The sequence below is a fragment of the Panthera leo genome, chromosome C1 (assembly GCF_018350215.1).
Source record: "Panthera leo isolate Ple1 chromosome C1, P.leo_Ple1_pat1.1, whole genome shotgun sequence".
Classification (NCBI taxonomy): Eukaryota; Metazoa; Chordata; class Mammalia; order Carnivora; family Felidae; genus Panthera; species Panthera leo.
Window position 1 is genome coordinate 138,996,842 of NC_056686.1, and position 14,411 is coordinate 139,011,252.

General features: G+C 41.9%; 1 protein-coding gene across 1 annotated transcript in view; it reads left to right on the forward strand.

Moving 5' to 3' along the window:
* Positions 1-1,103: 1,103 nt before the first annotated feature.
* Positions 1,104-14,411, forward strand: part of LYPD6B (LY6/PLAUR domain containing 6B) — a 174,655-nt gene continuing 161,347 nt past the window's right edge. The window contains exon 1 of the mRNA XM_042952457.1: positions 1,104-1,186. The gene's annotated coding sequence lies outside the window, so the exon portion shown is untranslated. The remainder of the gene's footprint in view (positions 1,187-14,411) is intronic.

Genomic DNA, 14,411 nt, shown 5'->3' on the forward strand with positions numbered 1-14,411 from the left:
ATTCTGGCTTGGAGAGACCATCAGAAGGCTGGACTCAGAAGACTGGGCCACACCTCATTTGTGCACCAGAAATTAAGTGAGCACACGCATCGTTCAAGGCTCTGGTTATTTAACAGCGTACAGAGGAGGTTCCTCCCCTTTTGGGGCTTACAGTCTAGAGGTGGAGGTGGGGGGGAACATCACGATCTGAAATGATCTTATTTATAGCTTAATGCTATTCTACAAAAGGCTTTGGGGCCCATCTGAACCCACGTGGGTGAGGCGGGGATGGCTTAAATGAGGGATGGTCAGAAAAAGCTAGAGTTCTTCCAGTTCTGAACTCATTGTGCCCTTGGCCCAATCATTTTTACCCCATAGGTCTCAGTTCTGGGTTCTCGATTTATGCATCCCACAAAGAAAGGGGTTGGCTTCCATTCTTGGCGCTGGCTTGGTCGGTCGGTCGGTCGGTCGGGTCACGCTCTGTGGCCCATCTACCGCGCCGGCCAGGATGGGACCAGGCCGTGCCTCCCAGGCACTGACCGACCCCATCAAAAGATCCCTGAGGTTCCCAAAGGAGCCGGAGCTCCGGGCGGCTCGCTTGCGGGCGGGGCCCACCTGTCCGGGCCGGGTCCCCTCGCGGGCGCCCCAGGTGGCTCGGGCGGGGAGGAGCCGCGCCCCGCCCCGCCCCGCGCGGCCGCAGCCAACGCGGGCCCCCGGCGGGCGCGCTCGGAGCCGGGGCCGGGAGCCGGGCTGGGGCGCGGAGAGGTCCGGCGGGCGCGGGCCGCGCAGGTGAGCGGGGCGGGCGCGGCCAGCTGGGGGCGGTGGTCGGCCGGGGGCGGGGGGGCAGGTGAGCCGCGCGGCGCGGCTGCGGCGGGTTGTGCAGGGCCCGCGGAGCAGTGGAGGGCGGGGGTCCCGAAGTCGCCGGGAGGCGAACAGCTGGGAACATCTGGACTGGACGGGGGGCGGGGGCAGGGGGGCCCGCGAGGGTCTCCTGAGTGGCAGGGCGCCGCCGAGCACCGCTTGCGTGGCGCTGGTGGGGAGAGGAGAGGCTGCGCGACGGGGCTGCCGTTGAGAGCGCGGGGCTGGGGCGGGGGTTCGCGCCGCGCAGGAGCCGAGAGAACTCCCGCCTCTCCCTCTGCGGCGCCGCTGCTGTCTGCCCGACTCGTACTTTTGCTGGTGCTGGTGAATAAGCGACACATGCACAGGGGTTAGTTCTTTACCCGCGGCTTCCGAATGGCTGAGTGTGCGCGGCAGCTCTGACTCAGGGGCCTGAGGTTGGGAGGCTGCAGGGCTTTGTGCCTGGGGGCGTTGTGCCTGGGGGTTAACGGGTGAATGGGCGGCCCGGCCAGCCAAGGGAGAGGGGGAAAGGACTAGAGTGCTGTTTAAATTCCGGTTGCTAGCTGTGTGGCCTTGAGCAACTTACTTAACTTGGCTGATTGAGTCTCCGTTTCCTCAAAGGCAAAACGGGTATTATAATCATTAAAATAGCCTTAAGTTATGTGATATTCATCAAGTCCATGGCACAAAGCTTGCTGGAAGTTCTCTCCGTTTTTCCCCCCTATGTGATAATGTAATACTTTATGCCTCCCAGAGGTCGCCACACATTTCTGAGCAGAAGGGAGATCCAGGAGGCTCAGATTACCCTTTTGTAGGGGGAAACCCTGATGGTGGTGGTGGTGTGTGTGTTTTGGGGGTCCCTTTTTTTTTCCCACTCTTGATTTGTTCATTGCTAGGCTGCCTCCTCACAGTCTTACTTCCTGATACCATCCTAGAGGCAGGAGAGGTGCCAGGACACAGGCACTTAATATTGCCTGATGCAGTACAGAAACTGATTGGGTTACATGAATGACATAGGCTGAGGGCTCTAGCTTCAGGCATAGCTATATCCAGGGGCTCAGATAAGGCTGCAGGACTCATTCTCTCTCATACATATCTTGGCTCTTTTCACCCTCTGTGTTGACAGGTTTTTGGTATGGCGTGACAAATAGCACTGGCACCTGCAGGTTTATCTGCTTCTTCAGAGAGAGGGGGTGGGTGAGGTGGGGGTGGAGAGAGTCTTTCTCTTCTTGCAGCTCCTTTATCCTTATAGCAAATCTTACTGATAAACTAGACCAAAGCCAGGCCAAGCCATCTCGGTGGATAGGGAGTGGGTTTCCATGATAGGAGTGGATACTTCACCCTGGTGCCACCAGTGCCTGGGGCTTTAGTTCAGCTCCAATTCAGCTGTTGGAGATTGAGGAGGGGCAGTTCCCAGTGGGCAGATGAAAATAGGACATGTCCATTGATTGCACTGTCTCTGCCTTTGCTCACGACCACCGAAACGAAGTCCATAGTAGAGTGTAGACAGCCTGGGTGCCGTATTCAGTCTGTCAGTCATTGTCTTCATCTAAGGCATGGAAGGCATCCTGTGTGTTCGTCTTTTCATTCATTGTTTTGCTGTTCATTCATTCAACAGACCCAAAATGGAGTCGCTCGTGCTAAGCCCAAACTGAGACTTAATTACAGTATCCCAGGGCCTCTGCCAAGGGTGAAAATGCTTGCTCTTGAGAAGCTCACAGAAAGCAGATGCGGAGATGACAGTGCCTGGAACTGTTTAACTGTCTGGGGATGTCGTGAAGACTTCCCGAGGAAACTGTAGTTGAGCTCTAAATGGGAGATGGCAGGGCTACTCTAGGAGAAAAAGCCTGAGGGGCTTCCCAGGCCACGTGGTGGGATGTCAGTGCTTGCTGTTGTAAATAACACCGTTAGGTGAGTTACTTAACTGTGTCACTTAAGAAGTATGGAGGTAGGAGGTTCAAGCGGTCACGGCTCCAGGCTGGATTCTCTCAGTTTTCCCTGCTCTGCCACAGGTTGACTGCAGCTGCGTCACGGCTTCAGGTGATAACATCCCAAGCAGAAAGGGAGGGCTTGCTTCTCAGTGTTTCTCTAGATAACAAAGGATGAAATTTGCCAGAAGCTCCCTATGGCATTAGGCAGAAGGGTCACATGCCCACCCTGAATCGGTCACTGATAAAGGAGAAGAAAGCGGGCTGTGATTGTGTTGTCCAAGCCATCTTCTGCAGCTGAGAGAGGGTCTCGGCTTCCCTGAGCACATTGATGCCCCTGTCTGAACAAAGCTGGAGCTCAGTTGGCCAGGAAAGAAGTGAGACTGCCTACCAGGCTGTTTGTCAGGCCGTCAGTCAGTGGTTTCTCCCACAGGCGGTGACAGATGAAGAAAGGCCTGGCCTGTCCGGGCAGTCAGGAGAAGTTCAGTACAATAGAAGTACAGGGCGTGGCTGAGGGGAGAGAGGAGCTGAGGCTGGAGACAGGCAGACGCAGGAGTACCCCATGTTAGAGACCACGCTGGCTGTCACTAAGAAGTGTAAATCTTGGTCCCATTTCTCCAAGAACTTACACTTAAAACCTGGAGAAGTTTTTCTGAGTTTTTCATAGTCTTGTTAGAACAGCAACAGTGGCTTACTCCGTGGTGATGATTCTGTAGGGGTGGCTTAGGGTAGGGGGTTTGGGGCTGCATGTACGGTTTGAAAAAGCCTCACAGCTGTCCTTCTCTGCCTTCCACTCCCCACTAACTCCCCTTCACCCTCTCCCATAGCCTCTGCTAAGAACACTTGCTTGCTCTAAATCATGGCTTCGTTTCAGTATCGTTAGCTGTCTTCAAACTAACAGGCTGGGACTTGGCGCACATGTAGTTAGTGGTAGATCTCAGATGAGAAAACAGTTCTCCTGACAGTAAATCCAGTGGATGAATACTCAACAGTTCTTTTAGTAGGAAACCAGCCTCTATTGCCTATTGCTTTTAAAGCCTTTAGGCTGTTTTCATTTGAAGTATGAAGTGAGTGCTGCTTTTTGTTTCCATTTGCTATGGTGGACACTGGTGGGCATTTGGAGCTAGAGTGGGCAACCAGGGATGCATCCTCGGTATCTCGTTAGCACAGAAATTGGCAAAAAGACTCGGTCACTAATCTGGAAGAAAGGAGGGAGTGGAGGGCAGCATATTTTGTTGTTTCCACCGGCAGTGCTGCTATGGGATGGCCAGGATCCTTGGGAAAATGTGAAGGGACGGGGTAGGGAGAGATGCCTCGGGAAGTTGTTGATTCACAGCTGTTTATTGAGCATCGACTTGTGCCGGACCCTGTTGTGGATGCCGAGGACAAAAGAGTACAGGAGAAAGACAAAGTCTCTCTTCTCATGGAACTTACAATCTGCTGGAAGGAGACCTATTTATTTACGTTTTATCTCATATTTCAGGTGTTGAGAAGTACTATAAGAGAAATAAAATAAGTTTGCCAGAGGGGTGGGTGGTGGAAGGATGGGCGGAATGAGCGGAGGGGAGTGGGAGATACAGGCTTCCAGTGATGGAACCAATAAGTCATGGGGATGAAATGTACAAATAAGGGACATAGTCAATGATATTGTAATAGTGGCATATGGTGACAGCAACTGTGCTTGTGATGAGCTTAGTGGTGATGTGCAGACTTATTGAATCACTGTGTTGTACACCCGAAACTAATGTCACATCGTGTGTCAAATATACTAAAAAAAAAAAGACTCTAAAAAAATAAAATAGGGTAAGAAAAGTGCAATAGTTGGAAACAAGCTGGGCATAGTGCTGGAAATCTTCAAGGTTTATTCTCTCTCTGGTTTCCACCAGAGAAGTATGGCCTGAGCAGGTATGATATTGGGGTGGAGGTGGGGGTGGGGTGGGGGATGGGGAAAGACATTCACTTGGAAGAGGGTTACGTGTTGAATAACTTGATCTTAAAAGATTTCTTTCATGCAGAATCTCTTTGTTTCTTTGTTGTACCTCGCATTGTTCCCAAACGTGATTTACGGTGACTTACAAAATATGGTACCAGGTGACAAGAAATAAGTGTAGAAATATGAGCAAAGGGGAAATAAGTCTTTTCTTTCATCATTGGATTCCAAAATTGTTTAGCTTTGGTATCAAGGAGAAGGAGGAAGTACGTGATTAAAAATGTGATTCATGCTCAGGGGTCATTATTTAAAAGGTGAGAAAGTACATTTTTATGCCTCAGAAAGTTATAACTCATTTGGGGTGTGTTTAAAGAGCCAATTTTATTTGATGGGAAAATTAGTCTCTTTACTAAGGACTTATGTAAAATTTATCTCCCGAGTTGAATGAAAACTAATAGTTTCTTTTTTTTTAGGTCAATATAAAGTGCATCAAAAGTTAACAGAGATCAAAAGCCTAATTCTGGGTCAAATTATATGGTACAAAAAAAAGTTGGTGAGAAGTTATGTTTGGGCCCATAATGGACTGGAAAAAAATATACACATTCAAATAAAAGTTTCTAGCTTTTAAATGTTATGCAGTGGTAATTTTGAGTGCCTATTTTTATTGGGTTGTTTGTTTTCTTATTGTTGGGTTTTGAGAGTTCTTTACATAATCTAGATATAAGTTCTTTGTCAGAAGTGTGGTTTGCAAATGATTTCTCCCAGGCTGTGCCTTATATGTTTATTCCCTTAACAGTGTCTTTCTCAGGGTAGAAGTTTTTAACTTTGATAAACCATTTTATCAATTTTGATAGAAGACTTTTGTTGTAATATCTAAGAATTCTTTGCCTAACCAATTATTTTGAAAATTTTTTATGTTTTCTTCTAGAACTTTCATAATTTTATGTTTTACACCAATATGATCCACGGGGTTAATTTTTGTATAAGTTGTAAAGTGTGAGTCAAGGAATTTTTCTTTTTCTTCTTCTTCTTCTTTTTCAATTTGTCATGTGAAAGTCCAGTTGTTCTAGCATTATTTGTTGAAGGGACTGTGCTTCCCTATTGAATTGTCTTGGCATTTTTGTCTAATATCAATTGGTCGTAAATATAAGTCTTTATTTCTGGACTCTCGATTCTATTCCGTTGATTTATATGCCTACATTGTGCCAACACTACCTCTCTCTTGATTATTGTGACTTTATAATAAGTTATGAAAGCAGATAGTATAAGTCTTCCAACTTTATTTTTATCCAGAATTTGTTGTGGCTCTTTTAGTCCTTTCCATATAAATTGTAGAATCAGCTTGTCAATATCTATAAAAAATCGTGCTGGGATTTAGAATGGGGAATTGATCCTATACATCCTTGTGAATGTATAGTTATTTTAGGAATAATTGACATCTTTACAATATTGAGTTTTTCAGTCCATGAAGATGATATGTTTTATCTCTTTTTTTTCTTTGTCCTTTTTGATTTTTCTATTAGCATTCTGTAGTTTTTAGGATATAGATATTGCATATGTTTTGTTAGATTTATACTTAAGTATCTCATTTTTGGGGTTGCTATTATTGCTAGAATATAGAAATGCAATTTTTTAAAATATTGACATATCCTGTTACCTTACTAACAGTAACTAAAGTTACTTATTCTAGAGGGTTTATTTGTAGATGCTTTGGGATTTTCTACATAGTCAGTCTTGTCATCTGTGAATAAAAATCTTTACAGTCTGGATGCCTTTTAGTTATTTATTATTTGCCTTATTGCACTAACTATGAATTCTAGTACATTGTTGGATAAGAGTGATGAGAGAGAACATTCTTGCCTTGTTTCTTGTCATGGGGGAGAAATCATCAATTTTTCACAATTAAGTATGATGTTAACTGAGGATAGATGCTATAACGTTAAGGAATTTCCCTTGTATTCTAAGTTACTGAGAGTTATTATCATGGATGGATTTTGAGTTTTATTGAATGCCTTTTCATCATCGATTGACAAGATCATGTGATTTTTTTGTCTTCATATTTAATACAGCAAATTCTATTGATTGATTTTCACATGTTGAGCCAGGCTTGTATTCCTGGGATAACTTGACTAGGTTGTGATGTATTTTTGGAAGAGACTATGCAGGATTGGTATTATTTCTTCCATCAGCATTTGGTAGAATTCATTAATGAAACTATCTGGGCCTAGAGTTTTTTTTGATAGAAGGTTTTTACTACAACTTTCATTTCTTTAATAGGTATAGGACACTTTAGGTTACCTATTTCTTGATGAGTTTGGGTAGTTTATATCTTTCAAGAAATTGTTCTACTTCACCTAGGTTGTCAAATTTATGGAGCTAGAATTGTTTGTGGTATTGTCATATTATCCACTTAATGTCCATGGAATCTTTAGTGATTTTCTCCTCTCATACTTGATACTGGTAATTTGTTTCTTTAGTCTTTTTCTTATTCTGTATAGAAGTTTATCAATTTTATTGATCTTTTCAAAGATCCAGATTTTGGTTTCATTAATTTTGTCTGTTTTTCTGCTTTCATTTTTATTGCTTTCTGTTCGCTTCTTTTTTACATCATTCTCTTTGCTTTGGGTTTAGTTTACTTTTGTGTTTTCTTAAGGGATAGCTTTTATTACTGGTCTGAGATTTTTCTTCTGTTTTAATATAAGCATTTAGTGCTATACATTTTCCTTTAACCACTGCTTTAGATGCATTCCACAATTTTATTATGTTTATTTTCATTTTCATTTATTTAAAATTAAAATATTTAAAAATATTCCCTGAGAATTCTTCTTGGCCCATGTGTTATTTGAAACTATGTCACGTGATTTTTTAAGTGTTTGGGAATTCTCCAGAAGTTTTCCTGTTATTGCTTTCTAGTTTATTCCTTTATTGTTTCACAATATAATTTGCATAATTTCTGTTCTTTTAAATTTGTTCACATTTATTTTATGTTCCAGAATATGCTCTCTCTTGGTGAATACTCAGTGTGTACTGGAAAAGGATGTATATTTGGCTATCGTTGGGTAGAATATTCTGGAAATATTAGGTCTTCTGTGTCCTTACTGATTTTCTTTTCACTTGTTTTATCAATAACAGAGAGGCATGTTGGAGTCTTCAACTACAATTGTTGATTTTTCTATTTCTTCTTTTCGTTCTATCACTTTTTCCTTCATGTATTTTGATCATCTGTTCTTAAGAGCATACATATTTAGGATTGTTATGTCCTCTTGGGAAATGGATCCTTTTACTATTATATAATATTTCTCTTTATCCTTGTTAGTATTCCTTGTTCTGGGTTCTACTACTTTGGGTGTTAATAATATAGCTACTCCAGCTTTCTTTTTGCTAATGTTTGCATCCTGTATCTTTTATTTTTTTACTTTTAATTTGCCTATGTCCGTATATTTAAAGCAGGTTTCTTGTAGACCTCAGATAGTTGGGTCTTACTTTTTTGACCAATCTGACAATATCTGTCTTTTAACTGGTATGTTAAACCATTCACATTTACTATGCAATTAAACTTAATGAAGATCATCCATTTTTCTGCTGTTCTTTTTTTCTTTCTTTTTACTATTTCTTTTGTAATGCTTATTTACTTTTGAGAGAGGGAGGGAGGGAGGGAGAGAGAGAGAGAGAGAGAGAGAGAGAGAAAGAAAGAAAGAGAGCCAAAGTTGGATGCTTAACCAACTGAGCCACCCAGGTGCCCTTTCTTTTTCCTATTGAGTCCTTTTTATGATTCCCTTTTATCTCCACCGTGGACTTCTTATTTATGTTTCTTTAACATTTTTAAGTGATTATGCTAAAATGTGTGTGTCTATATAAATAAATACATATATATCTGTAATTCATCAGAATCTGCTTTCAAATTATAGTAAACTGTTTCCCATGTAGTGTAAGGACCTTAACAGCAGTATATTTCTAATCCTTCTCTTCTATCCTTCGTGCTTATGGTTATCATCATTTTTCTTTTACATGTGCTATAAATAAAACATTGCTATTATTTTTGCTTTAGACCAGGAGTTAGCAAACTTTTTGTCCAAAGGACCAGAAAGTAAATATTTTTGGCTTTGAGGCCACATTTGTTCTCTGCTGCATATTTTCTCTTTTTCTTCAACAACCCTTAAAAAATATAAAAATTATTCTTAGCTCGCAGGTGGTCCTAAAAGAGACTATGGGCTGTATTTGGCTTATAAACCATAGTTTGCTGACTCCTGCTTTAAGCATTCAGTTATCTTTTATAGCAATTACAAATAAGAAAAAGATGAATTGTTTTTGACTTTCATTTATTCCATTTCCAGCACCCTTCAGGTCTTAGTGTAGATCCAAGTTTCTGACATTATATTCCTTCTGTGTGAAAAACTTCATTTAGCATTTCTTGTAGAGTAGGTGTCCTGGCCATGAATTCTCTGCTTTTGTTTGTCTATGACCATCCTTATTTCTCCTTTGTTTTTTGAAAGATCTTTTCACTGGTATAGTATTTTGGGTTGACAGTTTATTTTTTCTTCTAGCACCTTAAAGATATTGCTTCATTGTCTTTTTACTTGCATGCCTTCTGACAAGATGTCTTCTGTAATCCTTATATTTGTTTTTATATTTAATGTTTCATTTGTTTCCCACTGCACTGAAGAATTTTTTTCCCTTGGTTTTCAGCTGTTTTAATATGCTATACCTCTGTGTGTGTGTATGTATGTGTGTGTGTGTGTGTGTGTGTGTGTGTATGTATGTGGCATGTGTGCACATTCTTGGGATTCATCCTGCTTGGTGTTCTTGAGCTTCTTGGATCTGTGGTTTGGTATCTGTCATTAATTTTAGAAAATTCTCAACAAGTATTTCTTCAAATATTTTTTCTGCTCCATTCCCTTTTCTACTTCTAAAATTTGATTACACCTAGGTTAGAAGTTTTGATTTGTTCCACAGCTACTGAACACTTTTGTCTTGTTTGTTTCATTCTTTTTGTTTCTTCTTGTTTTACTTTGGGTAGTTCTGTTGGCCTATTTTCAAATTCACTGATTCTTTCCTTGGCTGTGTCAAATCTGCGGAAGCATGTTGAATGCAGTCTTCATTTCTGTTACTGTGCTTAGCCTTTCAAGTTATTTCATTTAATTCTCTTTTACAGTTCCTATCTTCCTGTTAAAATTGTACATTTGATCTTTCATGTTGTCCGCCTTTACAATTAATTAAAGCTATTTAAAATTTAGTGTCTGATAGCTTCAACATTTGTGCTATCTCTGAGTCTGGTTTGGTTAGTTGCCATATCTCTTGGCAGTGTTGTTTTTCTCTTGCTTTTTGCATGCTCTGTATGTTTTGTTGAGAATTGGACATCTTGTACAGTATGTGAGAGACTGAGATAGTTTTTTTTTTAATTTTTATTTTTAGAAAGAGAGAGTGAGCGGGAGAGGGCAGAGGGGGAGAGAGAGAGAGAGAGAGAGAGAGAGAGAGAGAGAGAGAATCCCAAGCAAGCTCTGCACTCAGCGCAGATCCCAATGTGAGGCTCCACTCACGAACCATGAAATCACGACCTGAGCCAAAATCAAGAGTCAGAGACTCAACCACCTGAGCCTCCCAGATGCCTCCCAGTTTTTATATGTGGAAATAGGAGTGCCTTTCTATTATTTCTGCTAGACCTTTAGTGTGGGGGGTTGATCGCTATAGTCAGGAGTTGAACTGGATTTGAGGTTTGTTGTTGGTATGGTTATTCTCAGTGCACCACACACTTTAAATTCCTCCTGTGATAGTTTGCTTTTAGAGTTGGGGCTGGTTTGTCAGTGTCAGCCTTTGCACTGTGCCTCAGAGTGGTCTGTCTCCGTGCTCTTTCAACTTTTTCAGAAGTACTCTGTTGTTATTTGTTACTGGATGTGTGTTAGCCAGTGTCCAGGTACATCTGCCTCAGGGACACAAGTACTTGCCTTCTTTCTTCCTGTGGATATCTGGTTCTCCTCAGATTTAGGGCTAGTTTGTTTCCCTGTGACCTCAGCTTTCTATGGATTCAAGAAGGTTCTGGACTTGCCCTTTATCTGGCTTTTTATTTGTTGTGAGAATCAGAGTGATGCTCTTTTCAGCTCTCTACACTCTGAGCAGGAATTAAAAGCCTTGGTATAATGTTTTCTAGCCCTTTCCTTTTATGATCTTCATGTAAGTCCTGGGGCTGTTTCCCTTCCCTCTGTGCTTTATAAAATGTCATTTATACATTTTATACCTACAAATCAGTGGTTCTCAACTCTTACTTGAAGAACATTAAACAAAATACAAATTTTGGGTGCCAGTGTTTTAATTAATACATGTTGGGATCCAGGTATGGGTATCTTTTAAAAGCTTCCCAGGTAATTCTGATGTACATCCAGGCTGAGAAGCATGGTCTTAAAACTTTCCCTTTCACAGAGGTATTATTCCAGCATAAACAACCAAATAAAATTCAGGCTATATACATTCACCCTTGTGACTCCATGAAATTATTTTCTCCTAATTGTGTGTTCAGTGATAGTTAATTGCCTGTGATCTAGACTGATAGTCTCGTAGAATAGGAAGGGAGCAGAGTTCTTCTTAATGCACTTTCTACTTAAATGAATATGCTCCATGACAATCTATAGCTTTGGTGGCACTGCTTGAAGTCTTCTGGGGGCTGGAAACTCCAGTGTGAGATAGTTTTACTTGTTAGAGGTGTTTTCTTTCTATTGACTAGAAATATATCCATTTATAATCTCCCAAATAGTTTGCCTAATTCACAGCCTTGCAAGCTGTATGAAAAAATACCTGTTTGCACGATCTACTACGTGTTTACATGTGCATGCATACACACACACTCATACTCGTGACGGGTCTTTTATGAAACAGCATTTACTCGAAGTCTTGTACCTCTAGATTGATTTCATGACTCTCCAATGGGTTGTTTTTTGCAGTGTGGAAAATGCTCATCCAGCCCATCTTTCACTAGACAAGCTTTCATTCTGAAGGCTTCAGGACTGCTCTCCTGGTACCTCAGAGTTTTCCTGTGTGTGGTGTGATGCTGGTTCCTTTAGCTGAGTTTCAGCTTCCTCGCTGCTCCAGCCGGTGTCATGCATTTGTTGGGCTGCAATGTCTAGTGTCCTCTGCAAGTTGATGGCTGAGTTAAGAGGCCAGGGCTCTTCAGGAGGGCAGATCAGTTCAGAGTAGAAGAAGGTTCTTTGTCTTTTTCTAGACACCATTTCTAGTCCTGTGGCCCCAATTTAGCGGGAGGTAAATCGAATGGTCCTTGAGGAACATTGTTGATGGCTTTGTAATTGTTATGTGTCCTCCCACGTTTTCATGTTAATCAGGCATTATCCTAATTAGCTCTATTTGCATCTTGATTTTCTGAGAGACTATAAACTCCTTTGAGGTCAAGAAGAATATTTCGTTCTTTTTGTCCATAGTGATCAGCCCAATAAAATTAATTTGTTGAAATAACCTCAGAAAATGATATTCCCAGTCAAGAAACTTTGGCCTTTTAGCATTATTGCCTTGCTAACGGTTGTGCTATCAGCCTTACCTACTTACCGACATACAGCTTGATAGCCGTGTATTTCCTTTGGGAAATAGATAAATTGGGTAATTCGTAATTTACTTTTTTTAAGACAGAGAGAGAGAGAGAGAGAGAGAGAGAGTGCATCAAGGGAGGGGCAGAGGGAGAGGGAGAGGGAGAGAATCCCAAGCAGGCTCCACGCTCAGTGTGGACCCTGATGCAGGGCTCAGATCTCACAACCATGAGATCAGGACCTAAGCCAAGATCAAGAGTCGGATGCTTAACTGACTGAGGCACCCAGGTGCCCCTAGATAAACTGGGTAATTTAGATGAACTTGTCACCTTAGTAGTCATGCATAAGACACTGTGGCAGGTGCTCAGTGAGATGCATAGTATTTTACAGCTTATAGCTTGACTGGGGACACAGGACATGCAAGGTGGGTGTCATGAGTACTGTAGTGGTTATGTGCCCCTAGAGGTCACAGAGGAAAGAAAGCTCACACAGGTGGTCAGGAAAGACTTGATTTGGGCCTTGAAGGTAAGTAAGCATCCAACACATGGAATGGAAGGTGTTTTGGGGAGGGAGGATTTGGAGAGAGGAGTAAGCTATTTTAGTAGTCTCCCAAGCTCTACAAAATCTCTGCTGTCTCCAGGAGTGACTTGGATCCATAGGATCTGAGAGAAACTGTAGGTAAAATATGGAAGAAAATCTAATTTAAATGGTTTCTATAGCAAGGACAGACACCCACGGAAGGTGATATGCAGATGCCCCTCATCCCTGTCCCCCAGGTCTGAGCCTTCAGGGACTCTGACTCTGACGAATGTAGTTTATGTGTCTGTATCTCTGGGACTACTTCTCGTCATTACGAGGTTCAGCTTTCCAGAGGTCATTTCAGGGATGGTAGCCTTAGCAGTGCCTCTTTGTGACTTCCATCAAGTTTTGGAGCCACCATCCATAGCCACTGACCTAAATTTTTTTCTACTTTCCCTTCTCTGAGGCCTTTTGAACAGATGTTATATGTAAGTGATGAATCACTAAATTCTACTCCTGAAATTATTATTACACTGTATGTTAACTAACTTGGATTTAAATAAACTTAAAAATTAAAAAAAAAAAAAAAGAAATGTACATTCTCAAAGTATGCCACATCTACCATTCTTTTTTTTTTTTTTTTTTCTTTTTTTGAGAGTGAGAGAGGGCGCAAGTGAGTGAGGGACAGTGAGAGAATCCCCTGCAGCCTCCACACTGTCAGTGCAGAGCCCAAAGCGCGGCTCGACTGCGCCCGAAGTAGGGCTGAAACTCATGAACCGCGAGATCATGACTTGAGCTGAAACCAAGAGTCGGTTGCTTAATGGGCTCAGCCACCCAGGCGCCCCCATCTACCACTCTTCAAGATCAACTTTGTCTAGGAGACTGTCTTCTGAGTATTCTTGTTGGTAGTGAAACAGTGACACTGTCAAAATAATGCACAATTGGTGTCTTATTGAAAACATTCATTTGGGGACTATTTGCTATGATGGAAATAGGGATGGAAGTACATTAGGAAAAAGGCACTGTGTGTGTTACTTATCCTTGAGCAAGGGGTGGGGACTACAGTTCTTAAGCAATAACAACAAGAATTAGAACAAAAGGGAGGGTTGTGAGTCACCGCCTGCTGTGCTGTACTGCAGGGTAGGTATTAGCATTACCGAGCAATGATACATCATACATTTCTCTTAGAATCCAGTGCTGGAATGGTAGTTGATCTCCTGGGAAGAACTGGGAAATAAAACAGTAGAGATCTAGATAATTCTTATATTTCTCTTTTTGCCTTGGCAGCCAGGAAGCCCAGAGCCAAATGCAAAAATACTCAACTGTAGTAATAATTTTATTTCAAGTTCTGAGTACAGAGATTTCCTGTCTTAAGTTATATGATTTTACCTTAAAAAAATTTTTTTTTCTTATTACCATGGTGATACATGTTCATTATAGAAAATGTGGAAAATAATAGATTACCCCACTAATCAGCTGTTTTCCCACCACACAATAATAGCCACTGGTTTTTTTTAAAGTTTATTTATTTGCTTATCTTGAGAGAGAGAGAGAGAGAGAGAGAGAGAGAGAATGCACAAGTGGAGGAGGGGCAGAGAGAGAGGGAGAGAGAGAGAATCCCAGTGCAGGCTCCACACCACTAGTGCAGAGCCCAACACAGGACTAGAACCCATGAACCATGAGATCATGACC